Source organism: Jaculus jaculus, chromosome 11 (genome assembly GCF_020740685.1).
Source record: "Jaculus jaculus isolate mJacJac1 chromosome 11, mJacJac1.mat.Y.cur, whole genome shotgun sequence".
Lineage (NCBI taxonomy): Eukaryota > Metazoa > Chordata > Mammalia > Rodentia > Dipodidae > Jaculus > Jaculus jaculus.
The window spans coordinates 112,547,026-112,559,818 of record NC_059112.1 but is presented as its reverse complement, the minus strand read 5'-3'; the positions used below and the strand labels follow the sequence as shown (position 1 = coordinate 112,559,818).

The 12,793-nt window shown below is 49.2% G+C and overlaps 1 protein-coding gene across 8 annotated transcripts in view; it reads left to right on the top strand.

Annotated features, from left to right (window-relative positions):
• Positions 1 to 3,248: 3,248 nt before the first annotated feature.
• The window catches only part of Capn15 (calpain 15), a 35,901-nt gene continuing 26,356 nt past the window's right edge, over positions 3,249 to 12,793 (top strand). For 5 of the 8 annotated variants that reach the window (XM_045161523.1, XM_045161520.1, XM_004652119.2 and 2 more), the window contains exons 1-2: positions 3,249 to 3,421; positions 9,262 to 9,348. The gene's annotated coding sequence lies outside the window, so the exon portion shown is untranslated. Of the gene's footprint in view, positions 3,422 to 3,829; positions 4,063 to 9,261; positions 9,349 to 12,793 lie in introns of those variants that run through there. The other 3 variants (XM_045161522.1, XM_045161517.1, XM_045161518.1) reach the window with 2 other exon arrangements.

Sequence of the window (12,793 nt, the reverse complement as noted above, 5' to 3'; positions counted from 1 at the left end):
TCTCCTCCAGGACAGGTTCTGTCCCCAGCTGGTTCCTGACATTGCAGAACTATTGCTTGTATCTTCTGAGTCTTGGTCCGTTCTACTGGTGAAAGAGCTAAGCTTCAGCCTCAGCAGACTTAGTGACTGTCCTTTCTTGCCCACTCTGGGAAGGACCCATTGTCAGCCAGGTAGGCCTCACCACTTACCTGGACTCTAGGACAGCTGCCTGGATGTTTCTGGCCTCCCACACCTGTTGATAGTTAAGAGTGCTTAAAAAAAATAAAATAAAATAAAGGAGGCCTAGTGAGGGATAGGAATTTTAGCCAAGAATTCGTTTACTTTGTTTTGAAGTAGTCTTACTGTAGGCCAGGCTGGCCTCGAACTCACAGCCATCCCCTTACCTCTGCCTCCTGAGTACTGGGATTAAAGGCATGAGCACCAACCACACTGGGCTTCACTTATTTGCTTCCCCCCACCACCACCACCTTGAGGTAAGGTTTAACTGGAGCCCAGGCTGACCTGGAATTCACTATGGAGTCTCAGGGTGGCCTCAAACTCATGGCGATCCTCCTACCTCTGCCTCCCAAGTGTTGGGATTAAAGGCATGCGCCACCATGCCCGGCTCTTACTTTAAAATACATATTTTTTTATTAAGAGAGAGAGAATGAGCATGCCAGGGCCTTCAACCACTACAAACATACTCCAGATGCATGTGCCACCTTGTGTATCTGGCTTCCGTGAGTCCTGGTGAATTGAACCTGGGTCCTTTGGTTTTGTGGGCAAGTGCTTTAACTGCTAAGTCATCTCTCCAGCCCATTTATTTTTTACTCATGATGTAGCCATTTTCTGACTCAGGCATATGTACTTTATGCACAGGGAGCCAGAATTAACTGTAAAACCTGAGCCTTAGACCAGCTGGCCTACTGACATGCCCAACACACCAAGACATCAAGCTTCCTGCACCTCATGGGAATCTTGGCTCTGTGGTGACCTCTGGGTGGGCCTCTCCCCTTCCCATTCTCTTCCTTCCTCCCTTCCTGACTCCACTTTTTTTTTTTTTTTTTTTTTTTTTTTTTTTGTGGAGGTAGGGTCTCACTCCAGGATAGGCTGATCTGGAACTCACTGTGTAGTCCCAGGCTGCCTTAAGCTCACAGAGATTCTCCTACCTCTGAATCCTGAGTGCTAGGATTAAAGGCATCACCACACATAGTCTGACTCCACGTTTTAGTGGTACTTGGGAATTAAACCTGTAGCTTCACACATGCTAGTCAAGTGCTCTGTCATTGAACTATCTCCACAGCGTATGCAAGCTAGAATCTAGATAGGTAGATAGAATTTTTGCAAGGGCAGGGAGATTGAAGCAGGGTCTTATGAAGCACTCATTTGTATAGTTGGAGTGACCTTGAAGTCCTTGATCCTCCTTCCTCCACCTCCCAAGTGTTGGTTTTACAGGCATGACCATAGCTCTCTTTACTTGATATAAGATCATACTAAGTTGCTCAGGCTGGTTCTGAACTTACTTGGTAGCCCAGGCTGGCAGAACTTGTGATCCTCCTGTCTCAGCCTCTCTTGTAGCCTACACCACCTTACCGTCTGGGTTAGTTTTATTGCTGTGCCCCCAAACCCAGAGAATAGTGTCAAACCCTATGAACTCAGAGAAGATTCTCAAGATTGCCAAGCTGTTACCTCTACAGAAGTTTCACTCATCCAAATACTAACTGGGGCCAACCCTACTTAGCTTCTGTGATGAGATTGGTCACATTCAGGGTGCTATGGCTGTAGTCTGCTGGGGTTTCTCTGTCCCTTCATCAGGCCAGGACTGCACTAACAGAGCAGAACTGTCAATGACCTCGATAGCCCATCTCTTGCAGTACAATCAGTGTAATCTTTTTATGAAGATCCAAGAAAGCCCTATTCTTCAGCTTGTCCATTCCTTCAATTCCCACGTTGAGCATCACCCTAAGCTGTAGTCAAATTACTATTAGTCCCTATGCTGGTATGAGTGAGCCATCTCCCCCGTGATGACAGACCTTACTTCTGAACAAGCTGGTCATGGAGTTGGATGCTCTGCAGTGAACAACCAGCAACCTCAGCCACCAAATCAATAAGTAATCCCAGCTGCTTTGGAATGCTTAGGATCTAGGCATCCCCACGCAGCATCCAGAGTCCACCAGTCGTCCCTGGGCTGGATGACTCTCCTAAGACCCTACTAGGAACATGACCCTCTACCTGTAGGCAGTACTGAGGTTCAGGCTTTCTGGGCCATGAAGCAAGTCACCCAATTTCACTCATAATCCTCTGCTCCATATTGTTACCGAATTAACCAACCACTTTAACCTGAGTACTGGGCAATCCAGGGCCGCCTTTCTGTTGTCCCTCTCCTGTTTGGCACCCTCCTCTGCATCCTGTTTCCTGGCCTGGGCCACTCCTAGGATGCAGAGGACAGACAGCAAAAGGGCTACAGTGGGTGAGTGACCTCCGAAAGCCAAAGGGCCTTAAAAGGAAACCGCTTGAGGGCTTTAATGAACTGGGGTCGGAAGAGCTGGGAAGGAGGCCCAGTTGGATAGCAGGTTCCCTGGAGAGGGGAAACTGAGGCCCATAGAAGCACAACCGCTACTTCTAAGCACTTGACAGAGAAGGGAATGAAAGCAGAAGTCTCTGGGGCCTAGGGGCGGTGGAGAGCAGCCTGGAACTATCAGCTGTGTGGAGGTGGGCCGTCCCTCCCCCCCCCCCCCCCCCCGTAAGCGCAGCGGACCACTACTCCGAACCCAGGTAACTGTTCGTAAGGCTCCAGCCCCAGAACTTGCCCAGGCGCTGCGAGACTGGCGGCGCGGACGCCAAAAGGAGTGTTGCCCCGTGTTTCTCGCAATGTTTTCTGGGAGTTGTGGTCTAGTCCCTCCCTAAGCTCGGCCCGCCTTGCATTAAACTAGTACGGTGGGGGTGGGAGCGCGTTCTCGTTATTCGATTCTGGGGCCTCGTCGTTTTCTTCTGCAGCGTAGGCGACAGAGCTCTGAAAGAAGGAGCGTCTGGGCGTGAGTGGGGGGCGTGGAGATTTCCTGGTACTACAGCTTCCGGCATGCTTTGCGTCGTGCCGCTTTATCTTGTGGGAGTTGTAGTCCAGCGCTATTCCTAACGCCGCGTGCGCCCTTGACGCGCCGTAGCCGCGGGCCCCGGCTGGATGCCACGCTACGGAAGCGGCGTAGAGCGTACCGGGTCGGACGGGCGGGACGGGCGAGCGCTACGGAGGCGGCGTAAGGTTGCGGGGCCGGAACGGGCGCTCGGTGGCCAAAGCGCACTAGGCCGACCAGGGATCGCGGCCGGCGGCGAAAGGGGCCGTGGGGTCCTCGGGTAGAAGTTGTGGATCAGCCGATTGAGGCCCCAGTGCCGCGCCCGCGCAGCCTAACCGCGAGCGCTAAGGAGGCGCTGCCGGCTCGCGGAGGTGAGTTCCTTGGCGGGCGTGCAGGCGGGCCAGAACCCGCGGGGATCGGCCTGGGGGCAGCAGCCCGGCCTGAAGCGGGCCCGCGGGGGCCTGGTCGCATGGGTCAGTCGGGGTGCCTCGGCCGCAGGTGCCCGTCAGTGTCTGTCTGTCCTTGAGTGCCCTCTTCTCTGGGGCTAAGCGCTGGCCCATTGCGCGAGGGCGTGCGTCTCCCGGGCACGGTACCCACTAACCGGCAGCTGCCTAAGGCGGCTTGCAGGAGTAGCGCGATGAGGGCATCCTGTGTGCTCACCCATCACACACTTCCTTCTTCTGTTCTGGGTTTGCCACTAGGCCAGAAAAGTTACCGAGTGGTCCCTGACATCCTTGTTTTTCCTGATTGCAAAAGGGGCCCCTTTTGGAAACAGACCGGCAAGCCCTGTTGTGTGGCCAGATGGCCCTGGCTGGTCTGGCTCTCAAACGCTTTTTCAGTGTCTGCAGTTTGTGACCAAACAACAGGTAACAGGACCCAAGACACCCAGACCGCAGGACCTGTGAGAATCGACATAGGTTGTTGGAACCTGCAGCTCAGGAATGCACGAAATGTGGATGGCCTCCATAATCAGTTGCAACAGTGGGATGTGTGCTACTTCTGTGGAAATCAGGTCTGTAGAAGTGGGAGTCAGTGGTGTGGAGCTTGCCCCTAAGGTGCTCCCTGTTCCACATCTGCCTGTCAGGCTAGGACTAGTTCCCCATCCTTCTGACCATTCTCAAAATATGAAGAGTTGTAGCCAGGCGTGGTGGCGCACGCCTTTAATCCCAGCACTCAGAAGGCAGAGGTAGGAGGATCACTGAATTCAAGGCCACCCTGAGACTAACGAATTCCAGGTCAGCCTGGGCTAGAAGAAGAGTTGTGAAAGATAGTGTTTTCTTGAGAGACCACAGCTCTGAAATGCAGGGCAATCATGTCTTGCAGGACATCAGCTTTGTCTCTCCTTAAGGTTGCAGGTCCTGCTTCCTCTGAGGGCCTTCTGCCCCAGCAAGAGGTATTCTGACATCTGAAAATCCATGGAGTTGCTAGATTAGCAGACAGGCCATTGACCTCAAAGAAGTTAGATTTAAACCTCGCTAAATCCAAGGCCCAGAGACTGCACCGTTTTGTGGGAACTTGACCACCAGGACCTCTGCTGGCCTCTGAGAGCAAGAGGAGTCAGCCCTGAACTCAAATGGGGTCCCTCAGCCTTACCACTTGGAGTCTACACAAATCATGGGCATACTGATGCTGGTCAAAGCTTCTGCATGTGGATCAGGCCCTGCCTACTCCTAGCTCTCCTGTGCTTTATTCCCCAGGCCTTAGGACAGCTTTCTGGTTAACCCCATCTTTTAGATAAGGAAACTGAGGCTGTAGGACAGCAGAGGTCAATGGAGCTGATGCTCCAATTCTCTGACTCACAGCCTAACTTTTTATAAAATTTTTTTTCTCAATTTTTATTAACATTTTCCATGATTATAAAAAAAAAATCCCATGATAATACCCTCCCTCCCCCCCCCCACTTTTCCCTTTGAAATTCCATTCTCCATCATATCCCCTCCCCATCTCAATCAGTCTTTTATTTTGATGTCATGATATTTTCCTCCTCTTATGATGGTCTTGTGTAGGTAGTGTCATCACAGCCTAACTTTTTAAGAAAAAAAAAAAATTAACTGCTTGATTTGAGAGCTGAAAAAGGAGGGAGGGGAATACCAGCGCTACCTCTTGCCACTGGAAATGAACTCCAAATGCATGCACTTTGTGCATCTGTGGGTTTTTTTTTTGTTTTTTTTTTTGCGACATAGGGAAGGTTGTTTTATGAGGTAGGGTCTCACTCTAGCCTAAGCTGACCTGGAACTCACTGTAGTTCGAAGCTGGCCTCAAATAGTAATCTGCCTACCTCTGCCTCCTGAGTGCTGCACCACCGTACCCTACTTAGGCATCTGTTTTTATGTGAGTACTACGGAGTTGAACCCTGGACTGGCAGGCTTTGCAAGCAAGCCCCTTTAATATCTGCTGAGCCATCTCCCCAGCCCACCTGCCTTCCTTCTTCTACCACTTTATTGGTGTTAGTTGGAAAGAAGAATTTTGGTGCCTGAAAACCTTCAGTATGCATGTTGTTAATGAGCTAGGTCATGAAGAGCCTGAAGAAGGTAGAGCAGCCCTTGGTCCATCCCTGTGGCCCTTGGGACTCAGGAGACAAATGATATAATTAAATGGAAAAAAAAAATGGGTTCTTTGGAAATCACACCTACAGAAACCTTAGGTTGCTTATAATGTGTCCTGTTTGCATTCATCCTGGTTGCCACACTGCCTGGGATTAGGAGATGACGTGAGGCACAGCTTTGGCTTGAGGGTGAGACCTGGAAGAACATTGCTTGCCTCCCCCTGCCACCCCCAGGTGATTTCTCTCTTGCCTTACCTGTACACCTCCTCACTACCCTGTCCTTCTGATCCTACCCCATACCAATTACAGGACCCAACACATCAGGAGCGTCCTGAAGTGCATTGTGCTCCTGTTTCCCTCTGGCAGTTCTACTCATCGTTCCCCACTTCTCAAGCTGGACACAGGCTCTGCAGTCTGGCATTTTCACCTTTCCCCTGTGCCTTGGCCATTTGGAGCCACTGGACCTCCGTACCCGGCTTTGTCTAGAAGGCCTGGGCCGGCTCTCATGTCATCCTGGCTACCACCCAGGGGTTTGTTGGCAGCTCTTGAACTCCATGGGTCTCCCTACTCAGGGTTTGTGAACACTATTTCTAGGCAATCCCTGACACCCATCTCTGTCCAGCCCCACACGGAGCAGGTAGCCATTGAGCATCCTCAGTCAGTTGGCTTCTGAAGTCTGAGCAGAACTCTTGTGGCAGTGCAGCAAGGCAGCACTGAGGTCTCTGTGGAAACAGAGACAGCTGCACCTGACCTGTGTTTGTTTCTGACTCTGAGGAGTGAGCGTGCTGACCTGTGGCCCTTAAGCACCACCGGGAGGAAGCAGGGGAGGGTTTTTAGCTTTAGATGGCCTGGACACTTGCTCAGCCACAAGCTTATCACTCTGGGTCATGGCACAGCTGTGAGGAAACCTGTGACCAGTGGCCCAGGAAGCATCTTAGTGTAGGTGTTGGGGTGCCACCCTGACAGGGCCTGATGCTAGGAGTGGGAGTTGGAGAAGGGCCCTGAAAATGATCTTGAAGTTCTGGGCAGTTCGACACTCTTCTGCACATGGTGCCACGTGGGAGACCAACAAATAGCTGTCTCTCACAGGGGTCCACTGCACACCAGCACGGGTTTTCTCGGGTCTCCATATTAGGAAACTAAGTTGGACACCTGCATTTGCATTGGCCTCACCCCAGTCCTGACAGATGCACCGTCACGGCTCTGCTGTCCCATACCCCATGTCTCACCTTCCTTGATGCCATGTCCTCGTGGCCTGACTGGAGGATGTGCCTGGACAAGGCTTTGGGGTAGCAAGAAGAAAACAGATCGATAGCTGCTGCTTGAAAATGTCAGGGCACAGCTGCGCCTGCTACAAACTGTCAGGAGGGGAAGGTAGCAGAGCAGGCATTGATGCAGAGGGAGCTCCTTCCTATGCCTTCCTTTGCCATACTAGAAAAATTGCCCTTTGGAGTTAAAGCCACTCAGCCAGGTTGAACTCCGCCCCTTGCTGACCCTGTCCTTATACCCTTTAATAGAAAATCAGTGAGCTCTGCAGCTGTCTGGAACCCCTGCCCTTCTGTAGGGGTGCAGAATCCAGAACTTAATGGAAAAGGAATTGCCAAGAGACCTGCTGTGTGTACCTCCCCCCCACTCCCAACTCCCTGCTTGCCACTTTTTGGAACTAGCAGAGGGTTTGAGTGACCCTTTGATTCTTGCTCTGCTGCTGGCGGAGCTGCTGGGCTGCTTCTAGTGCAATTGGCAAACAAGAAACATGGGAATGCCAAAAGCAAGAGGGTTTGTTTTATACCTTTTTTTCTCTGTTTAAAAAAAAAAAAGTATTTTGGGCTGGAGAGATGGCTTAGCGGTTAAGTGCTTGCCTGTGAAACCTAAGGACTCCGGTTCGAGGCTCCATTCCCCAGGACCCACGTTAGCTAGATGAACAAGGGGGCGCATGCATCTGGAGTTCATTTGCAGTGGCTGGAGGCCCTGGCGTGCCCATTCTCTCTATATATATCTGCCTCTTTCTGTTTTGTATTTTGTTTTTGTTTTTCAAGGTAGGGTCTCACTCTGGTTCAGGCTGACCTGGAATTAACTCTGTCATCTCAGGGTGGCCTTGAACTCATGGCGATCCTCCTACCTCTGCCTCCCGAGTGCTGGGATTAAAGGCGTGCGCCACCATGCCGGGCTTGCCTCTTTCTTTCTATGTCTGTTGCTCTCAAATAAATAAATAAAAATAAACCAAAAAAAGTTTAAAAAAAATAGTATTCCCGGGCTGGAGAGATGGCTTAGCAGTTAAGGTACTTGCCTACAAAGCAAAAGGACCATGGTTGGATTCCCCAGGACTCATGTAAGCCAGATGCACAGGGTGGTGCATGAGTCGAGTTCGTTTGCAATGGCTGGAGGCCCTGGCACACCCATTCTCTTTTTCTCTCTTTCTGCCTCCCTCTCTCCAATAAAAATAAAATATTTTTTAAAAATAGTATTCCAAGCTGGGCATGGTAGCGCATGCCTTTAATTCCAGCACTTGGGAGGCAGAGGTGAGAGGATCGTCATGAGTTTAAGCCACCCTGAGACTATGTAATGAATTCAAGGTCAGCCTGAGCCAGAGTGAGACCCTACTTCAAAAAAACAAACAAAAAGGACAAAGGGGAGGGACTCTGCCATTGTGGTGGCACACATCTGCCATCCCATCACTCAGGAGGCTGAGGCCAGGGGATCTGATATTTAAGTCCAGCCTAGACTACATGGTGAGATCCTGTCTCAAAAAAAAAGGGGGGGGAGAATTCTTCAATGAGGTAAGGGTGAGCAAGTGTGACAGGCACATCTGACATCATAAAGAGGGTAACAAGCCAATGAGGACCTTTGTGGCTAAGATTTGGATTGATTCAAAAGACTTGAAAGGTAGTGTTGACACCTGGGTGTCAGCCCTGTATAAAATGGCCTGTGTCACTGAGGGGACACCTGGCTGTCTTCTTTATCACCCAAGATTCAGGGTAGCTCTGTGCCTTCCTTCATCCCAGCACAGTGGATCAAGATTGATCGGCAATCAACAGTCTGCCTACACCTGGAAAGGGCCAACCAGCCACTGAGCATGGTCCTGTTAAACCCCAGAGGAGCAGTACTTAATGGGAGCCACTGGCAGGGGCTGCCTTCGTGGATAGATAACCAGTAGGTGGGTAGGGTGACAGGGCCACAGCTGGAGACCCCAAACTGAGGAGAGGTTACCCATGGAAACCACTTCCTCTTTTGTTTAAAAGCAGCACCTCAACCCCGCCCCCGAAAATAGTATATACATATGGAAATAAAATTTGTAAAAATAGTATTCCAGCCGGGAGTGGTGGCACATGCCTTTAGTTTTAGCATTCAAGAGGATCCCTGTGAGTTCAAGCCCAGCCTGCACTACAGTTAGCTCTATGTCAGTCTGGGCTAGAGAGAGACCCTACTTCGAAAAAAACAAAAACTAAAGAGGGAGAGAAAAAGTGAGGGAAGAAAGAAGACAAAGATAGTATACCTGGTATACCACATTAAACAGCATTGAATTTATGAACTAAAAACTGAAATCCTATGTTCCTATTTTCCTAGCAATACCATTTTTGAAAACAGTTTCTCATGATGCATAAGTAAGGTGGGATAGAACTCCAAAGACACAAAAGGTTATGTTGTGACCCCACTTTCCCTACTTAGGCAGCAGCAGGACTGGAATGTGAATGTCCCTTCAGACTGTCCTTTCCTGAGCCCATCGGGACACCTGTCTCCAGCTTCAGAAGCCAGGTACTGAGTTCCTGCTTGAAAGGCTGCAGAGTATGTTTGTGAACCTCAGTTGTTCCCAACAAGCCAATGTAGCTTCAGTTTCCACTGGTGTTCTGAGGCCCAGCTTTGATTCTGGCTTGCACCCTGAGCTGGTATCTGGAAACTTGGGGCCAGGAAATACATGTCTGGAGTTTGTTTGCAGCATCTAGAGGCCCTGGTGCACCAGTTCTCTCCCACTTCCTGCTCCCCTCTCTCACACTCTGTTTCACAAATTTAAAAAATGGAAAAATCAAGCTGGGTGTGGTGGCGCACACCTTTAATCCCAGCACTCGGGAGGCAGAGGTAGGAGGATTGCCATGAATTCAAGGCCACCTTGACACTACAGAGTGAATTCCAGGTCAGCCTGGGCTAGAGTGAGACCATATCTTAAAAAAAAAAAAAAAAAAAAAGGAAAAATCAGGAACTTGAGGGTGAGAATTGCCTCACAGAATGTTCTAGCATCATCATACACTTAGAAGAACAAGAAAGTTCAAGGAGTACCCTCATCTTTCTGGAAAGTGCCTGTCTTAACTGCTGAGCCATCTCTCCAGCCCAGAGCTCTCTTTTTTTTCTAAGGCTTTTATCCTGTATTTGGCTCATAGATGAATACTTTTTAAAATATTTATTTATTTATTTAAGAGAGAGATACAGAGAGAAAGAGGGAGAGAGAGAATGAGAATGGACATGCCAGGGCCTCTTGCCACCTCAGATGAACTGCAGACACATGCACTATTTTGTGCATCTAGCTTCATGTGGGTGCTGGGAAATCGAACCCAGGTCATCAGGTTTTGCAAGCAAGTGCCTTTAACCTTTGAGCCATCTCTCCAGCCCTGAAGTTCTCATTTTTTTTAATTTTTTTTTTTTATTTATTTGAGAGAGAGGAAGATAGAGAGTGGTACACCAGGGCCTCTAGCCACTGCAAATAAACTCCAGATGCATGTGCCCCCTTGTGCATCTGGCTTATGTGGGTCCTGGAGAATCAAACCGGGATCTTTTGGCTTTGTAGGCAAGTGCCTTAACCTCTAAGCCATCCCTCCAGCCCAAAGTTCTCATTTTTTAAAGATATATTTTATGGGCTGTAGAGATGGCATAGTGGCTAAGGTGTTTGCCTGCAAAGCCAAAGGATCCTGGCTCAACTCCAGGACCCATATAAGCCAGATGCACGTGTCTGGAGTTCATTTGCAGTGGCTGGAGGCCCTGGCATGCCCATTCTCCCTCTGCCTCTCTCTCTCAAATAAAAAAATATTTTTTTTAAAGGTGATATATTTTATTTATTTGAGAGAGAGAAAGAGGCAGAGAGAGAGGGGCAGGGAGAGAGTAGGTGCACCAGGTCCTCCAGCCACTGCAAACAAACTCCATATGCATGTGCCCGTAGTGCATCTGGCTTACATGGGTCCTGGAGAGTTGAACTGGGATCCTTTGGCTTTGCAGGCAAACGCCTTAACTGCTAAGACATCTCCAGCCCTTTCATTTTTTTTTTTAATTTTAAATATTTTTATTTATTTTTTTGCAAGCAGAGAGAGCATGCCAGGGCCTCCAGCTGCTGCATACAAACTCTAAATGCATGCGCCATTCTATAGGTCTGGCTTTACATGGGTACCCAGAATTGAACCAGGGTTGTTAGGCATTGCAGACAAACACCTTAACCACTGAGACATCTCTCCAGTCCGGGACCCTCATCTTTATAAGGCTTTTATCCTGTACTTGACTCATAGATGGATATTTTCTTTCTGGTTTTTTCAAGGTAGGGTCTCATTGTAGCTCAGGCTGACCTGGAACTTGCAATAATTATCCTAACTCTGCCTCCCAGGTGCTGGAATTAAAAGTGTGTTGACCACCATACTTGGCCCATTTTCTTTTTTTGTTGTTTTGTTTTCCTAGGTGGGTCTCACTGTAGTTCAGGCTGACCTGGAATTCACTATGTAATCTCAGGGTACCCTCAAACTCATGGTGATCCTCCTGCCTCTGTCTCCCAAGTGCTGGGATTAAAGGCATGTGCCACCATGCCCAGCCTCTGTTTTCATTATTTTATACATTATTTATTTGAGAAAAAGATACACAGAGAGAGAGAGAGAGAATGAGAATGGGCGCACCAGGGCTTCCTGCCACCTCAAACAAACTTCATACGTATGTGCTACTTTGTGCATCTGGCTTAATGTGGGTACTGGCAAATAGAACCCAGGCCATCAGTCTTTGCAAGCAAGTGCCTTTAACTGCTGAGCCATCTTTCTCCACTGTCAACATTTTTTTAAATTTTATTTCCATTTTTAAATTAATTTTGTTTATATTTTATATTTTTATTTATTTGAGAGAAAGAAAGAATATGGGCATGCCATGTCCTCTAGCCACTGCAGATAAGCTCCAGATGCAGGTGCCTTCTTAAGCGTCTGGCTTATGTGAGTCTTGGAGAATTGAACTTGACCCTTAGGGTTTGCAGGCAAGGTTTTTTTTTTTTTTTTTTTTTTTTTTTAACTTTTATTTATTTGAGAAAAAAAGGAGGCAGAGAGAAGGTGAGGGAGGCTGAGAGAGAGAAAGAAAATGGATGTACCAGGGCATCCAGCCACTGCAAACAAACTTCAGATGCATGTGCCACCTTGTGCATCTGGCTTACATGGGTCCTGCAGAATCAAACCTGAGTCCTTTAGCTTTGTAGGCAAATGTCTTAACCACTGAGCCATCGTAATGCCATGCTGTACCCTAGCTTTTGCATGCATGTGTGGAGGTGAGGGGCCACTGTCCATCATCTCTCATGTAGCAGGGTGCTGGCCTTAGTGTGGCCCAGAAAGAACAGGATGAGGACACATACATGTCTTCCCTGCTCTGGCAGCTTCTGCCATGGTAAGCAGATGCTGAGCAGAGCAGAGTCTTGCACTTGGATGCTTGTGTGTAGTTGAAGTGGCCAGATGGTGCCAGGACCAGTGTCCAGGGGATCTTGGTAGCCCCCTGACTATTTTCCCTGAGACCTGCTCCTACATGGGCACTGTTCCCTAGCAGCACCAGGAAGCCCAGGTTTCCATGCCAGCTGCTACTGGTCTGGCCCTGTCCATGGATTCTTGCCTGAGGGTCTGTTACTTGTAGCAGAGGGATGTCAAGACAGGATCCCTTTTTTTGTTTTTTGAGGTAGGGTCTCACTCTAGCCCAGGCTGACCTCACTTTGTAAATCCCAAGCTGGCCTCCAACTCACCATGATCCTCCTACCTCAGCCTACCAAGTGATAGGACTAAAGGTGTGTGCCACCACACCCGGCAAGGCAGGATCTTGAACAGCCCCCTCTACTGGCCTTGCCAGCCCAGAATTAACCAGGACTATGGGACAGGTTGGGACCTGAGACAAGGGCAGTGAGAAGCCAGCTAAGCCCATACTGACCTCTGCGTGTTCAGTGCAACTTTTAAAGAAGGCTCCCGGGACAGCATGTGCTCAGGTGGGC